This window comes from Carettochelys insculpta, chromosome 24 (genome assembly GCF_033958435.1).
Source record: "Carettochelys insculpta isolate YL-2023 chromosome 24, ASM3395843v1, whole genome shotgun sequence".
NCBI lineage: Eukaryota > Metazoa > Chordata > Testudines > Carettochelyidae > Carettochelys > Carettochelys insculpta.
This window is the reverse complement of record NC_134160.1, coordinates 6,593,349-6,606,238: the sequence shown is the minus strand read 5'-3', so window position 1 is coordinate 6,606,238 and position 12,890 is coordinate 6,593,349.

The following is a 12,890-nucleotide window of genomic DNA, read 5'->3' as shown; positions in this document are numbered from 1 at the left end:
ATCATGCCAGATTACAGACAGAGGTTCAACCTTTAACAATAATCTTTCACAGACCCCTTACACATAATATTTGGACCCCAGAGGTCTATAGACCACAGAATGGAAAACCACTGGTCTAAGGCATTTCCTGTGGGCCCATCATCATAAGGATCTGGGCATGGGGTTTGCTAATATGGTATTGTTGACACATCAAATGTTTACATTTTGTAAAGTTTGCTGAAGCCTAATACTGAGGGTTTGAATTAGGTTAAGGTGCAGCTCCCAAACAAGGGACAAAGCAGCAGAGCAGCCTAGCACTTGTCCCCAGCTCGCTGTCGTTTAATCTACGTGGACATCTGTGCAGCCTGGCCCTGATCCAGGAACACATGCCTGCCTATTCAGCATAGCACCTAAGCATGTGACTAAACCCCACTGACTTCAATGGAACTTAATTGCATGCTTACAATTAAGAATGCAATTATATGCTTTCCTGAGTCAGGGCTGGAGTGTCTTTATCAGGCAGTACTTTGTTTCATCCAGTAGGTTAATCACTGGGACAAGACGTGCAAATGACCCTCCCCTGAGCCCTTGGAATGAACTGTGAGCCTGTCTGAAACTCCTGCAAACCACAAGTTGTGATACAAAAGGCAAGCAGCGGCAGTGATAAGAAGGGCTCAGCAAGCTTTGGGAAATATGTCTGTGAATGTTAATAGTGCATGGCAATCAGGAGGACATTGTTAAAAGACAGTTCATAATTTTAGAATCAAGGCATTGTTACAAACTTCCCCTCACAGCAGCATGACCCTGAAATCCCTTTCTTTGCTACATCCATCCATGCACGCTTCTCATGAGCAATGTTCCCTCTAATCTTTTCCATCCATGTGCAGAATAAATTTTATGTACACTGAGGCATGTGCAAATGTGCACCACCAGTAGAAAACAAACCTAGCTGTGGGCACTCTGTTAATCAGCTGGGCGGCATTTGAACCTCTCCTGAGTGGCTGCACAAGCGCACAGCTTACAGGGAACACTTCCCATGAGCACAGTGGATTGTCAATTATGTAGCGCTGTTGCCAAGAGCTGGACTCTGTCTTCAGCAGTTTGTTCATGTAGGGTTGCTCACACACACCCAGGTTTATGGTGTAGGGTTGCACAGGCTTACAGGGCTACACATGCTCACATTTATTATTGTAGGGTTGGTCTTGGGGTTGCAGTACCAGAGATGGCACTGAGGTTTTGGCTGCTTTAGACAAAAGAGCATTTTTTGCCCCCCCCGGGGGGGGGGGGAGGGAATCTGAGCCTGACATGAAGACAGGAGGTAGGTTTCTCTCTCACATTATTGCGGGGGCAAAACCTGTCAATTCCCAGCCCCCTGCAACCTCTTCTTTCTGCAGAACTGGGAGCTATTACCTACCATCTCCGTGTCCTTGGGGAACCAGAACACAGTATCCAGCCAATGTGACTCGAGAAAGGCATCTCCATTAGCATACAGAAAGGAGAACAGAAATTCCAAGGCAAGCACCACACTGAACTCTGGGGCACAAAAAGCAGGAGAGCAATGCCTGATGGGAAATCTCTGCACCACACGCTAAAGCATCCACACTTACATGCACCCAGACCAGTAATTATCAGACCAATTCTAGTGATAACTCCTCTGCTGGTATCCAAAATACTGAAGCTGCCTAACTGCTTTTTGAGCTCCTTTGAAGGAACATTGGACACAGCCCGGAAAGATCAGTTCCTATTCTCTTTAATGCCCAAACAAAACTTTGGAATACCCCTTTGAATCATCAGTTTACCCATTAACAAATCTAGTGTTCCCCCTTGATCCACTGTTGCTGCCCTTCAAAAATCCCTACCCACACTCAAGCTGTGGGGCCAGCAGCCTTGCCGGGCTCCTGGGCAAGGCAGGGCGCTTTGCTTCATGCCCCCAGAAGCAGTGGGGCCTCAGATGGAAGGGTTAGGGCTGCCACCACTGCTCCTTCAGGCCCTTTTGTATTGCTGTGCCCAAGGGTAACTGCCCCCTTTGTCCACCCCCACCCCCTGCACTCAAGTAAAGTACTCCAATGCCCAGATCTAAATTCTGCAACAGTTCCATCTTCTCCTGACCGATGGTGCTGTGGGGTCTGCTCACCCTGAATCCAACACTCCAGACTCCCAGCTCCCATCACCAGCTGGGAACCCTGATCAATTCCAGCTTCACAGGAGTGGCGGGATCTCTCTTTAGTATAGCCTGCTGCCCCTGCCTTCTGTCATCAGTTATGGTTTGCTAGCCCAAAGTTTTACAGTCAGATTTAATATTGTAGCTGTTTTATTTGTTTGGCTCCACTTGTATGGTTACCACCTGGAAATAGATAACTGTATGGTTAAGCTGGTTACTACTTTCTCTTTCTCTCCATCTTCCCCCATCACCCCTCTTGGGGATGTTGTTTTTGGTTTCCCCATTCACTTATCAACACTTCCTGTCGTGCCCCAAAAATCTGCAGGGTTTGCTCATCAAGTGGGTTACTAGCAGAACATCTGTGGCGTGAAAGCAGGGAACCTGGAGGCATATGAGGGGTGGCAGTTTAAAGTTCTGTTTAAGCCAGCACAATGAGTCCAAGGGCACACGACGGTCACAGCCTGGCATCACTGTGTCATCCAGCCCACTGAGTCCAGGCACATACAAGTGGTCAGCCTCTGGATGCTGATTTAACCAGTCCTCTCAGATATGCTTTGTTAGCATATGCGTGTGTTCGCCTGACTCTCAGGTGGGGAAGAACCCAGCCCCAGGGAACCCAAGATAGCTCAACGGCACGACAGCTGGTAGAAGGGAGAAGTAGAGCTCCACATGAGAACACCAGTGACACAAACAGCACAGTGATAGACTTACGGATCATCTCAAAAGAGCAACCCGAATAAATGAGCATATACCCCAAAGTAATGGGCAAATCAGGTAACAGAGCATCCTCACAAGGTGGGGGTGGCAGGTGGCTCAGCTGAAGAAACCAGCAATGGGAAATGTTATTTACTCCTCCAAGGAGGAAGGGGGCTGGCTCTGCCCCCTCTGAACATCAGACTTCTCCTGCCTCATCCAGACAGGGGCCGCCCCTGCTCTGTAAACCCCAAAGGCCCCTGTATCCTCTGCTGAAGCTCTCTGCCTGCTTCTAACCTTGAGCCTCTACTCTCCCCCACGGCTGTCTTTCTCCTTGGCAGTTGATGTCATGGGAATGCCCCATATTCTACAACTCCCTTCCCTTTAAGACAGTAAGAACACCAGAAGAAGCCTGGGCAACTGGGAGAAGCTAGCAACTGCCAGCGATTAGAACCTCCCCGCAGGCCTCAGCTCTGGCTGCCCCTTTCCCCACAGTCACTCTATTGTCTCAGCATAGACAAGTCCCAAAGGTCCTTCAGGAACATGGGAAATAGTGGGTGGGCGACTCTGCAGCCTGGGCCCCTTCCCTTTCATCTCTCACCCCCTCAGTCAAGACCAGAAGAGATTGTAGTCTGTTTTCTCCTATTTTCCTTCCTCCTCCTGCTCCTCCTTTTCTCCTGGTGTCTCCAGCCGCTCGGTCTCTCAGTTCAGGATCCTCCCCGAGAGCTCTTGATCTGATTCCCACTTCCCACAAATAGCATGGGACGTTTTGGACTAGGCTACACATCTCTTTAGTGAAGTGTTGAATGCCAGACCCCCAGGACAGGAGAGGAAGCCTCCTGCAGACCAGCTACAAGCAGCACACCCAGCCAGTGGCAATATGGCTCCTCTGGATTTTTGGCACAATACAGAACAGCTGCTGGGAATGAATTCCATGATTAAATGCAGCAAGCAAGCCCCTGTCAGTGTGGCAGCTCAGAGCCCCTGGAGCAGCACCACAGTGTGGGAGCGAGAGGTTGGTCCCGTAAGATGCACATTAGGCTACACTGCCACAGGGCGGAGGAGATGCCCATGAATGAACAGAGACACAATTGTCCTCCCAGCCTGCTACAGAGGATGCAGGTCAAAGAACCATCAGTGCAACCCAAGACTGAATTAACATGGGAACACTACCTCCCCTTCTGCTCCAAATCACACAACCATTAATCCTATGTATCCCCTTTCTGTTGGAGGTGGCCACTGTGTTTTACTAGCATTACTGATTTAATTCCAAACCACCCCTCCACTGTGGGAGGAGTAATCATCATCCTCGTTCCCAGATTGGGGAAACTGAGGCACCGAGCAGGAGCATGACTTGCCCAGGGTCACACACTGAGCAGGGACCAGAACTCCTGTTCCCACTTCCCAAGCAGACGCTGTAATCACATGGCCCTGCTCCACACAAAGGAGTCTTGGGGTGGAAGAACCTGAAAGCTGCACAGCCTCCTTCCTCTGGGACAAGACATTCACCTCAGCCCTGGGCTGTGCTGCATGAACAATGTGTGGAATGAACATGGAAACAACATCCTCCTTTGTCTCTTAGAAAGCAACCACCACACTGCACCGTGAATTAACCTCCGTTGGTTCCAAGCCTGCGGGGTAAGGGCTTGCTCTGCTCCCAGAGGTTCTCATCTAAGCAGCAGTGGCATTATCAGAGTCAGGTCGAACTGCCCTGCCCCTTTCTAGGGCAATCAGGGAGGACCTGCCATTCCTGTGGTTACCCCCATAATCTCAGGGCTGCATGTGACTGCAAATGACATGAAGTTAAAGCAAATCAACAGCAAGATTTTGTCCATCACGTGCACTCAACCTCAGAGAGGTGGGCTTATGCCCATTAGATAAGGATGAGCCTACGATACAAAACCACCAAAGGAGGCAAGGTAACGCTTCAGCCACACGCCCCACCCTCAGTAAGGGCCCCGGTGGATCACTTGGTGCATTATGTAATCACTCGTGGCACAGCCTTAACATATTGGACCAGGCTCACCCCCAATGTAACACTGAGGGCAATCAATTTACACCAGGAATTCACATGGCCCATCTTGCTTTGTACATGGATTGCCTGGGGGCGTTAAAGAGCTGAAACTGATTAACTAGTCTCAGGAAATAGGTGTTATATGGTTACAAACGGTCTTCGTTCTAACCTTATATGTGTTTGTTCACAGCACATCCGCATCAACCTGTACTTTCACGCTGGAACACGTATGAAAAGAGTGTTTAAAAATTCATGCATACCACCAGCTCACACGAGGTTGGCCACACCCTCTCACAAGAGCCCCTGGGGAAGGGGTTATGGGAGTGGAGCATGAACAAGCCCTGCTGCTTTTCTAAAACTAGGGTTTATATGACAGCCTCTCTCCTGAACTCTCTGGACTAGTTCTCTCGCCCGGCCTCAGTGAGAAGTGTAAGCCTCTACCAGACCTCCCAGCTGGGACAGGTGAGATACTGAGTTCTACAGCAATCACAAGGGTTTGTTTTACACACAAGAGAATCTCTAAGAAGCCAACAGGCAGAGGGCAACAATGGGAAGGGGGCAGGTGGTCCCAGGCCATGGGCCAGTGTCCCTGCTAATTTTTTCTATCCCTGGGCAGAATAAATTGTTAAATGAACCAAGGCCCGTGTGGATGTGCACCAATAGAAATATATGCTGCCTGTTGTGGGTGCTCTGTTAATCAGCTGTGAATCTCTCCTGGGCAGCTACCAAAGTGCTCGGCTTACAGGGAACACTAATGCGGGGGCTTAAATTCAATTTACTTTTGGGCCAGTGTCAGTGTTCAAGTCCTTCTATCGAGCCGGCAGGCCTCCCTCTTCTCGGGGTGGGGGAGTTGTCTCTGTGCATTCCCCACTACACACGTATTTCCTGGCCCTGCTTGTTGCCCCACGTGCTATCCCCCCACATCCTCCCACCCGCATGCTACCCCACCTTGCTCGCACACAGCCCCCAGTGCTGCCTGGTGCACCCAAGTGATTTAAACCCCCTGAATTGCCCCTGCTACCAGCAGCAGCAGCACAGCAGAGCTAGAACGGCTTTCAGCTGCTAGCTCCATCTTACTGCCAGTACGTCCCTGTGATCCAGGGAAAGGGCGCAAAGCAGAGCGACTCGGCTGGCCTGAGAAATGGCAGAGCAGAGGCTGCTGCATCGCTCCATTTCCCCACAGCTCCTGCGGTAAGTGTGGGGAGGCCCATTTCTGCTGCCGCCCCATACCAGAGCCCATGGCAGTCAGGCCCCAGGACAAGGTGAACGTGTGGGAGGGCTGGCTCTGCGTCTCCGAAAAGGGCAGAGGCTGTGGCAGAAGGGGTGAGACGTCAGGCAGTCAGCCCTTAGCACCATGGCACACACCCCGGCCCAGCCCTCACAGCAGCGCTCCAGTGGCAATTCAAAAGGGCCTGGCGCTTTGGCCACTGTTGCTGCCATAGCAGCAGAAGCAGCAACAGGCCCCTTTGAACCATTGGGGCCCCGTTCAGTTGTCCCCCTTGCTTCCCATCAGCAGATATGCCCTCGGGTAATCGCCCAGGCCCCGTTGCTCAGGGGAGGGGACTTGAGGGAAGTGGAGGAGGAGTGAAGAGGCAGAGCAGGGGCAGGAAGAGGTGAAGTGGGAGTGGAGCAGGGGCTGAGCTTGGTGGAAGGATACAGACACACTCCCCCAGGCAACAGGGACTCATGCCAGCCGTGGCAGACGGGCTAGATTAGGGAACTGTGTTGGCTGTGGCAGGTGAACAGACTGCAAGTCTGAGACCCTCTGCGACAGGTCAGTCTCTGCAAAGCAGGATGATGCAGGCAGTGGGAGAGGGGGTTATATGCGAGGAACAGCCCACTCTAGCAACAGTGATGGCATGAAATGCGAATGAGTCTAATACCACGGGAGAGAAGATGGGCACCAGACAAGAGTCTGCAACAGGAGAGCAGTGCTAACGGCTTTGCTGTTCCATTTCTTGTTGCTTCCTTGCCAGCAGAGCGGATGCTGGGATATTGCATTGCACCGGGAGAGCAAAGTCACTCTCAGGCCAAGAGAAATACACACAGAATGAGAACAAAGGAGCAAATGAGTGCCACACCCTGGAATTAAGAACAAGGACTGCACTATTTGAGTCACAACAGTCATCCGCTCTCCCCAGGAGATCTGGGGAGACCTAGGCTATCAGTACAGAAGGGAGGGGACCACACACAGAGCCAGAATTAGAGAAACGCCCAAATGCATGCACACAGTGAGAGAGAGACAAACAGCCATGGAAATACACACAGTCAGGGAAAAATGCAGGGTCATAGAGAAGCAAGAAAGACACAGTCAGGGAGATGCACAGAAACAATCAGGAAAGCACACAGTGAACCAAGGAAACCCACTGAACTAGGAGCAGAAAACAGACACAATCTGCGAGATAAATAGGAAAAACACTGATGTCCATGGATTTCCACAGTGACACATGAAAGGCAGGTAGATAGACACAGGGCCTCCCACCTCCCGTGTCAAAGTCAAGCAGACCCACAATCAAGGCACCCACATGGAGTCAAGAGTGCACTCTCTCTCCCCCCCCCCACCCCATGGTCTCACACACCCATACAAACAAGTGCCCAACACTTGAGCTGCCATGCACTCAGGCATGCCTGTACTAAGGGCCAAGCTTTATGCCCAGGAAAAGCTACCTACCTGGCTGGCCTTTCCTCAGTGTGCAGCCAGGATTACTGAAAGGATCTCTAATATATCTCAGTGTTAGTGCAAATCTCAGCAATGCAAGAGCTGTTGCAGAGAACAAACTCCAGAGGTGCCCCATTCCTGAGATCTCTCTTCAGTTGCAGTCTGGTTCCAAAAAAAAGTTGCCCTGGCAGGAGTGTAACTTTCTGTAATGTCCAAGGGCACCTGGAGATGAGGTTGCAGTGCGAGACAGACTGTAAACTCCTTGGGGCAGCAACATTTATTTCTTATAGGCCACTAGAGCCTGAGGTGCACCACAACTATTGCACAGACTGCATAGAGCACTGGGGAGAGGATGGATCAGGCCTCCAACATCCTTCTTCCCCAGATTGCTACAAGCCTCAGTAGTAGCCTGCCTGGCTGCCAGTCAGGGACAAGCCAAGAGCAAGAACAAATTTCCTGCACTCAAGAATTCTACTCTGTTCCCCCAGCCTCCTCCCATCCCACAAAAACCCTGTGCAATACCCAGCATTCCTAATAATTTTTCCATCCATGTGGGGAATAAATTTTATGTGCACTGAGGCAAGTGCAGATGAGCACCACCAATAGAACCACATGTTGAAGGCTGTGGGCACTCTGCTAATCAGCTGGATGGCATTTGACTTTTTCCTGTGGCCACAGGCACAGCTTAAAGGGAAAGCCATCAGTATCCCCTTAAAATTAAAACTAGTGTGCTGAAGTCCCAGTATGTCCCAGAATCAGGGGAAAGACCTGTGTTTTCACTTACTGAGGACATGTCCCACTTGCTACAGACAAAGTATTTGCAAGCAGAGGGCTCACACTCCGATACGTCAGAGCTGCAGTATGTGCACCATGTGGAAACTCCAGTGAAGAGCCCTCAGGGGCACCTTATCCATCTACTTCCCTGTGAAGTAGGAGGAGAGGACCCTCTCCCACTTTTCTTCGTCCTTGTTAGAAGCGTCCCACCCCTCACTATGCTGCCAGCATTCACAGCACCCAGGCTACTCTGTCTGCACCATTTCCTGAGGCATCCTGCTCCTGGAATAGGAGCCATGGACAGCTCTCCAATAGCTAGAGCTCTTACATCCACACCCGACAGTGCTTCCTGCCCCAAAACGAGACGACTGGAGTAGCAATGAGCACCTCTCATCACTAGTCAAATACCATCTGTTTACAGCTGGAGGAAGACCCCATCCAACAGGCTGAATTATGGATAGTGTCTAGCCCAGTGGGAAATCCAGAACAACACTATTCAAACAACAAGAGCTCAATGGGGAAGAAGTAGAAGACCTGGTTAGAAGAGAGCTTCCCTGTAGGAGGAGCAGCCGCCGGCATCATTGCCACAGGTCCAAGCCTGTAAAGTAGGGAGAACCCACATCACTTTTCTCACCGGACAGGGCCAGAAAGCTGTAGTACGGAGACAGAATGAGGAGATTATGACGGGGTTGAATGGGAAAGAAGGCGAGGGTCAGCTTATGGCAAATGGGCGAGGTGATAGGAGCAGGCAACAGTGAATGACAAGGGAGGATGAGAGATCCTGAATGGAAGGGAGCAGGATTTGCATGAGCACAAAATAAGGAGAGAGGTGGGGGCCAAGGGCTGGTGATCACAACAGGAGGCAAGGCCAGGCACTGGTGAACAAGAAAGGTCCAGAAGACTGAGAATGACTCTCATATAGTATTTCAAGGACAACCATGCTCGGTCAAACCAACGGCCATCTAGGCCAGTGGTTCTTAACCAGGGGTTTGCAAGGCTCTTCCAGAGGGTACATTAACCCAGTGTTTCTCAACTTTATGAACAAAAAATTGGACTTATTTGATGTTCATCTTTTTTTTTTAATTTATCTTTTTACACACAGTCATAAGAGCAATGGCAAGTTTATTGCCTCTTGGCCATTTCTTCCAACCAACCAGTCACGATTAAGTTACTTAAACAATTGCATTGCAGTGGTAGAAAAATTGTATGTCTGAAAACTGTAGGTACTAGGGGTACTTGTATATAGTGCTTTTTCTTGTTGTGGGAGGAAGAGAGACAGTACTCAGCCTCCCGCCCCCAATGAGTCCCACAACTGGGACTGCTGAATGTGCCCAGCAAGAACTGGTACCAAAAAAAAAAAAAAAAAAAATCACTGCTTTTATCTATTTTAAAAAGGGGGGTACTTTATATTACAGAGGTTGAGAAACACTGATCTAGCCCAGTATTCTGTATGGGGCCAGAAGCTTCAGATGGCATGAATATAACAAGACAACGTATCAAGTAATCCGCACCCAGCTTCTGGCAATCACAGCATGGGGTTACATCCTTGACCATCTTGGCTAACACCCAGTGAAGGCCTTACCCTCTGTGAGCTTATCTAAGTCTTTAACTAACCCGGCTGAGCGCTCCACATGCTTGGAAAAGCCAGCCAGCATGATTACCCCCTTTTATAGATGAGGAAACTGCAACGCTGGGAAGGATTCTGAATTCCCCGAGTTCCCTCCGCAGACCAAAAAGTCAGATTCCTTGCAATAACCCAACAGCACATGGGTACCTCAGTGCAGTCACTGCCTGCTTAGCGCTACAGCGATTCCCCCAAGAAGCCTGCAGGGGCAGTCTCAGTTTGGGAGGGAGTTAAGGCTCCCTGTTCCGGAATAAGCTAGTCAACCTAGTTTGAAGATTTGCTGCCTCTCTTCCAGCTGGCTGAGCCCTCTTCCCAGGCTGCTCCCAGCTCCCCACGTAGTTGGTTCCAGCCATGTGCTCTCTCTGGCAGTGAAAGATTCCAAAGGAAAACCTGTTACTTCATGCCTCTCCCCTTCCACCTAACTGCTCTCCCGGCAGCCAGGAACCTTCATTGCTAGCAGGCTACTTCCTCCTAGATGGATTTTAGGACAGGTTTCAAAGCAAGTGCAGGGAAGGTGGAGTTCCAGCTGCCACAGTCACTCGAGAAGGAACAAGGAATGTTCCACGTGTCCATGTTGCAATACTTTGCCTGGTGTTTTTTAACTCAGAGCAGGACGTGTCCTGGATGGAGCCTGAAGTGAGCTGAAAATGCAAAAGCTGAGTGTCTAGTGAAGCTCATGTGACATGTCAGGCCAAGGAAGCAAGAGGGCGGGTTTGGGAGGCTCGTCTGTTATTCAAGGGTAGCAGAGCCTAAAGATTTATGCAGCTGTTCAAGGGAACCTGCTGTGAATAGGGGATTGGTTGGTTATGCTTCAAGGCTGCCTGCTTTCTAATAGCGCCAGCCAGGACACCAGCTTCCACCTAGCAGTGCCCTGGCTGTGCCAAGCAGGCCATCTGAGCTGCAAGCTTCCAGACAACAGTGTCAGACAGGAAGGTACGAAAAGCAAATATCCCAGAACAGAAGAAGCCCATTCCCGCAACGCTGCAGAGACTGTCTTTTTGTTTTGCCTTTGTACAGTGCAATTCGGGTTCTCATCCATGACCAGGGCTCCAGGAGCAACAGTGATACACATCCCAAAAAGAAACAATGATACATAAGGCTGAAAGAAATGTTTGGAAGCTGGTGAAATTCTAAGTTTCACCTTCCTCCCCACAGTGCCAGCCCAGCCATCTTCAAAGAGGGGAGTGTCTTTATTCTGATCTGCTCTCAGAAAGCTTTTCCCCTTTGGACCTGGCTAGGCCCCGCCTGTAGCCACAGCCCATCCTCTCTGGGATGTTTGCTTTGCTTATCTTCCCCAGATTAACCTTTCCTCACCTCACACAATACCTTCAAGCCTCACCTCTCCCTTACTAACTACTTCAGCACAGCTTGGCTGACATATTCATTGCAGTGCCTCATTAGCATATTTCGAATCTGCTCATTAACATGCCCCTTTCGAAAGGAAGGGGAACGTGTAGACTCAGCCTTAATCTCTGAGGCGCTACAGAATGCCTCATTGTTTGTAGCATTTTAGAGTCAAGAGGATCTCTCTCTCACACACACACACACACACTTTTTGCTGTAGAAGGAAAGGATTGGAAGAGAGGTGTCCTCACGTATGAGCTGTTTCCAGTAAACGATGGACCGCTTCAGCTGCGCCAGTAGAAGTGGCAATCCCACTAATGCAGATGGATGCAGTTATAATATAGCATATTCCAGTTCCAGAGGCAAAGTTATACCAGCATAACTTTTATACCAATTGTGTCTACACTGTGGCTTTTATGCTACAGATAAAATCACGCCCCCCCCAGCTGAAAGTTACTCTCCAATAACTTAGAATGCAGACAAACCCTTAGAGCCAGTGCTCTGACTCCACCCTGCACTGCCTCTAACTAGCTAAAGCACTTTTTGGCATCTGTCACCATTGTATCCGAGCTCCTCCCAACCTTTCATGTATTTATCCACTCTACACACCCACGTGGTAGGGCAGCACTGTTACTGCCATTGTACCATTGGAAAAAGGAGACACAAAAAGACAATATGTCTACACTAACAATGCTACAGCGGTGCAGCTGTAACAGAGACCAGTACTACAGGGACAGGAGGGGTTCCTCTAGAGCTGTAGTAAAACCACCTCTCAGAAGCTTGAGGGAAGGCTTCTTGCATCGACCCTAGTGGTGTCTGCACCTGAGATTACATCACAGAGGGCATAACATTTTTGCAAACTTTGTAGTGTAGCCCAGACCCTTCACTGTATTGAGGTGACTAACTTGAGAGATAACTGCCTAAAAGCCTGTGAGGATCTGGCCCTAAGGGACTTCCCCAAGGTCATAAGGGTCTGAGTCCCAGGCTAGCAATTTAATCACTGAGCCATCCTTCCTCTTTCCAGCTGAGAGAGGCCATTACTAGCATGTTCAGCCTTGAGTATAGCCTACTCCACCTCATAAGGGAATTTTTAGCAGGGAATTGATGAGATGAGGAGAGAGTAGATTGAAAGCTGCCCTAACATCCCTGATTTGCCAGTGAATCCACTAAAATGTCCATGTGCCCCCTCTGACATTTTGGGGATCACCTGCCTAACTTTAGGTGCTCTGCTGCTATCGCTCAGAGCCCAGACATCAGTGGTCGGTCCCCAAGCATAAGTACTCACCCTGGCTTCCACCAGCCTCGTTACCCTGGCCCTAACAGCCCTTCCACTCCAGAGTCTCCCCAAAGCCATCTACCCCCAAGTTCATAACCACAGTCTGTACACAGAATTCTCAATGATTAAGCTCAGAACATTACAAACTTTCATAAAAGGCCTCACCTGACATATCTATAAACAATCTCATTGTATCCAACCAACTGATCCAATTGCTTACTCCTGGGGGGTATAGGGATTCCCCGTTCTCCCTGTGGGGTATCTGGATCCTGCCTGTCACTCCTGCCACACCCTCCCTCCCTTTCCAGCCAGGATAGTAGTGTCAATTTCTAAGCAGAAGTTGCAGTTTTCTGTTGTCAACCCTTC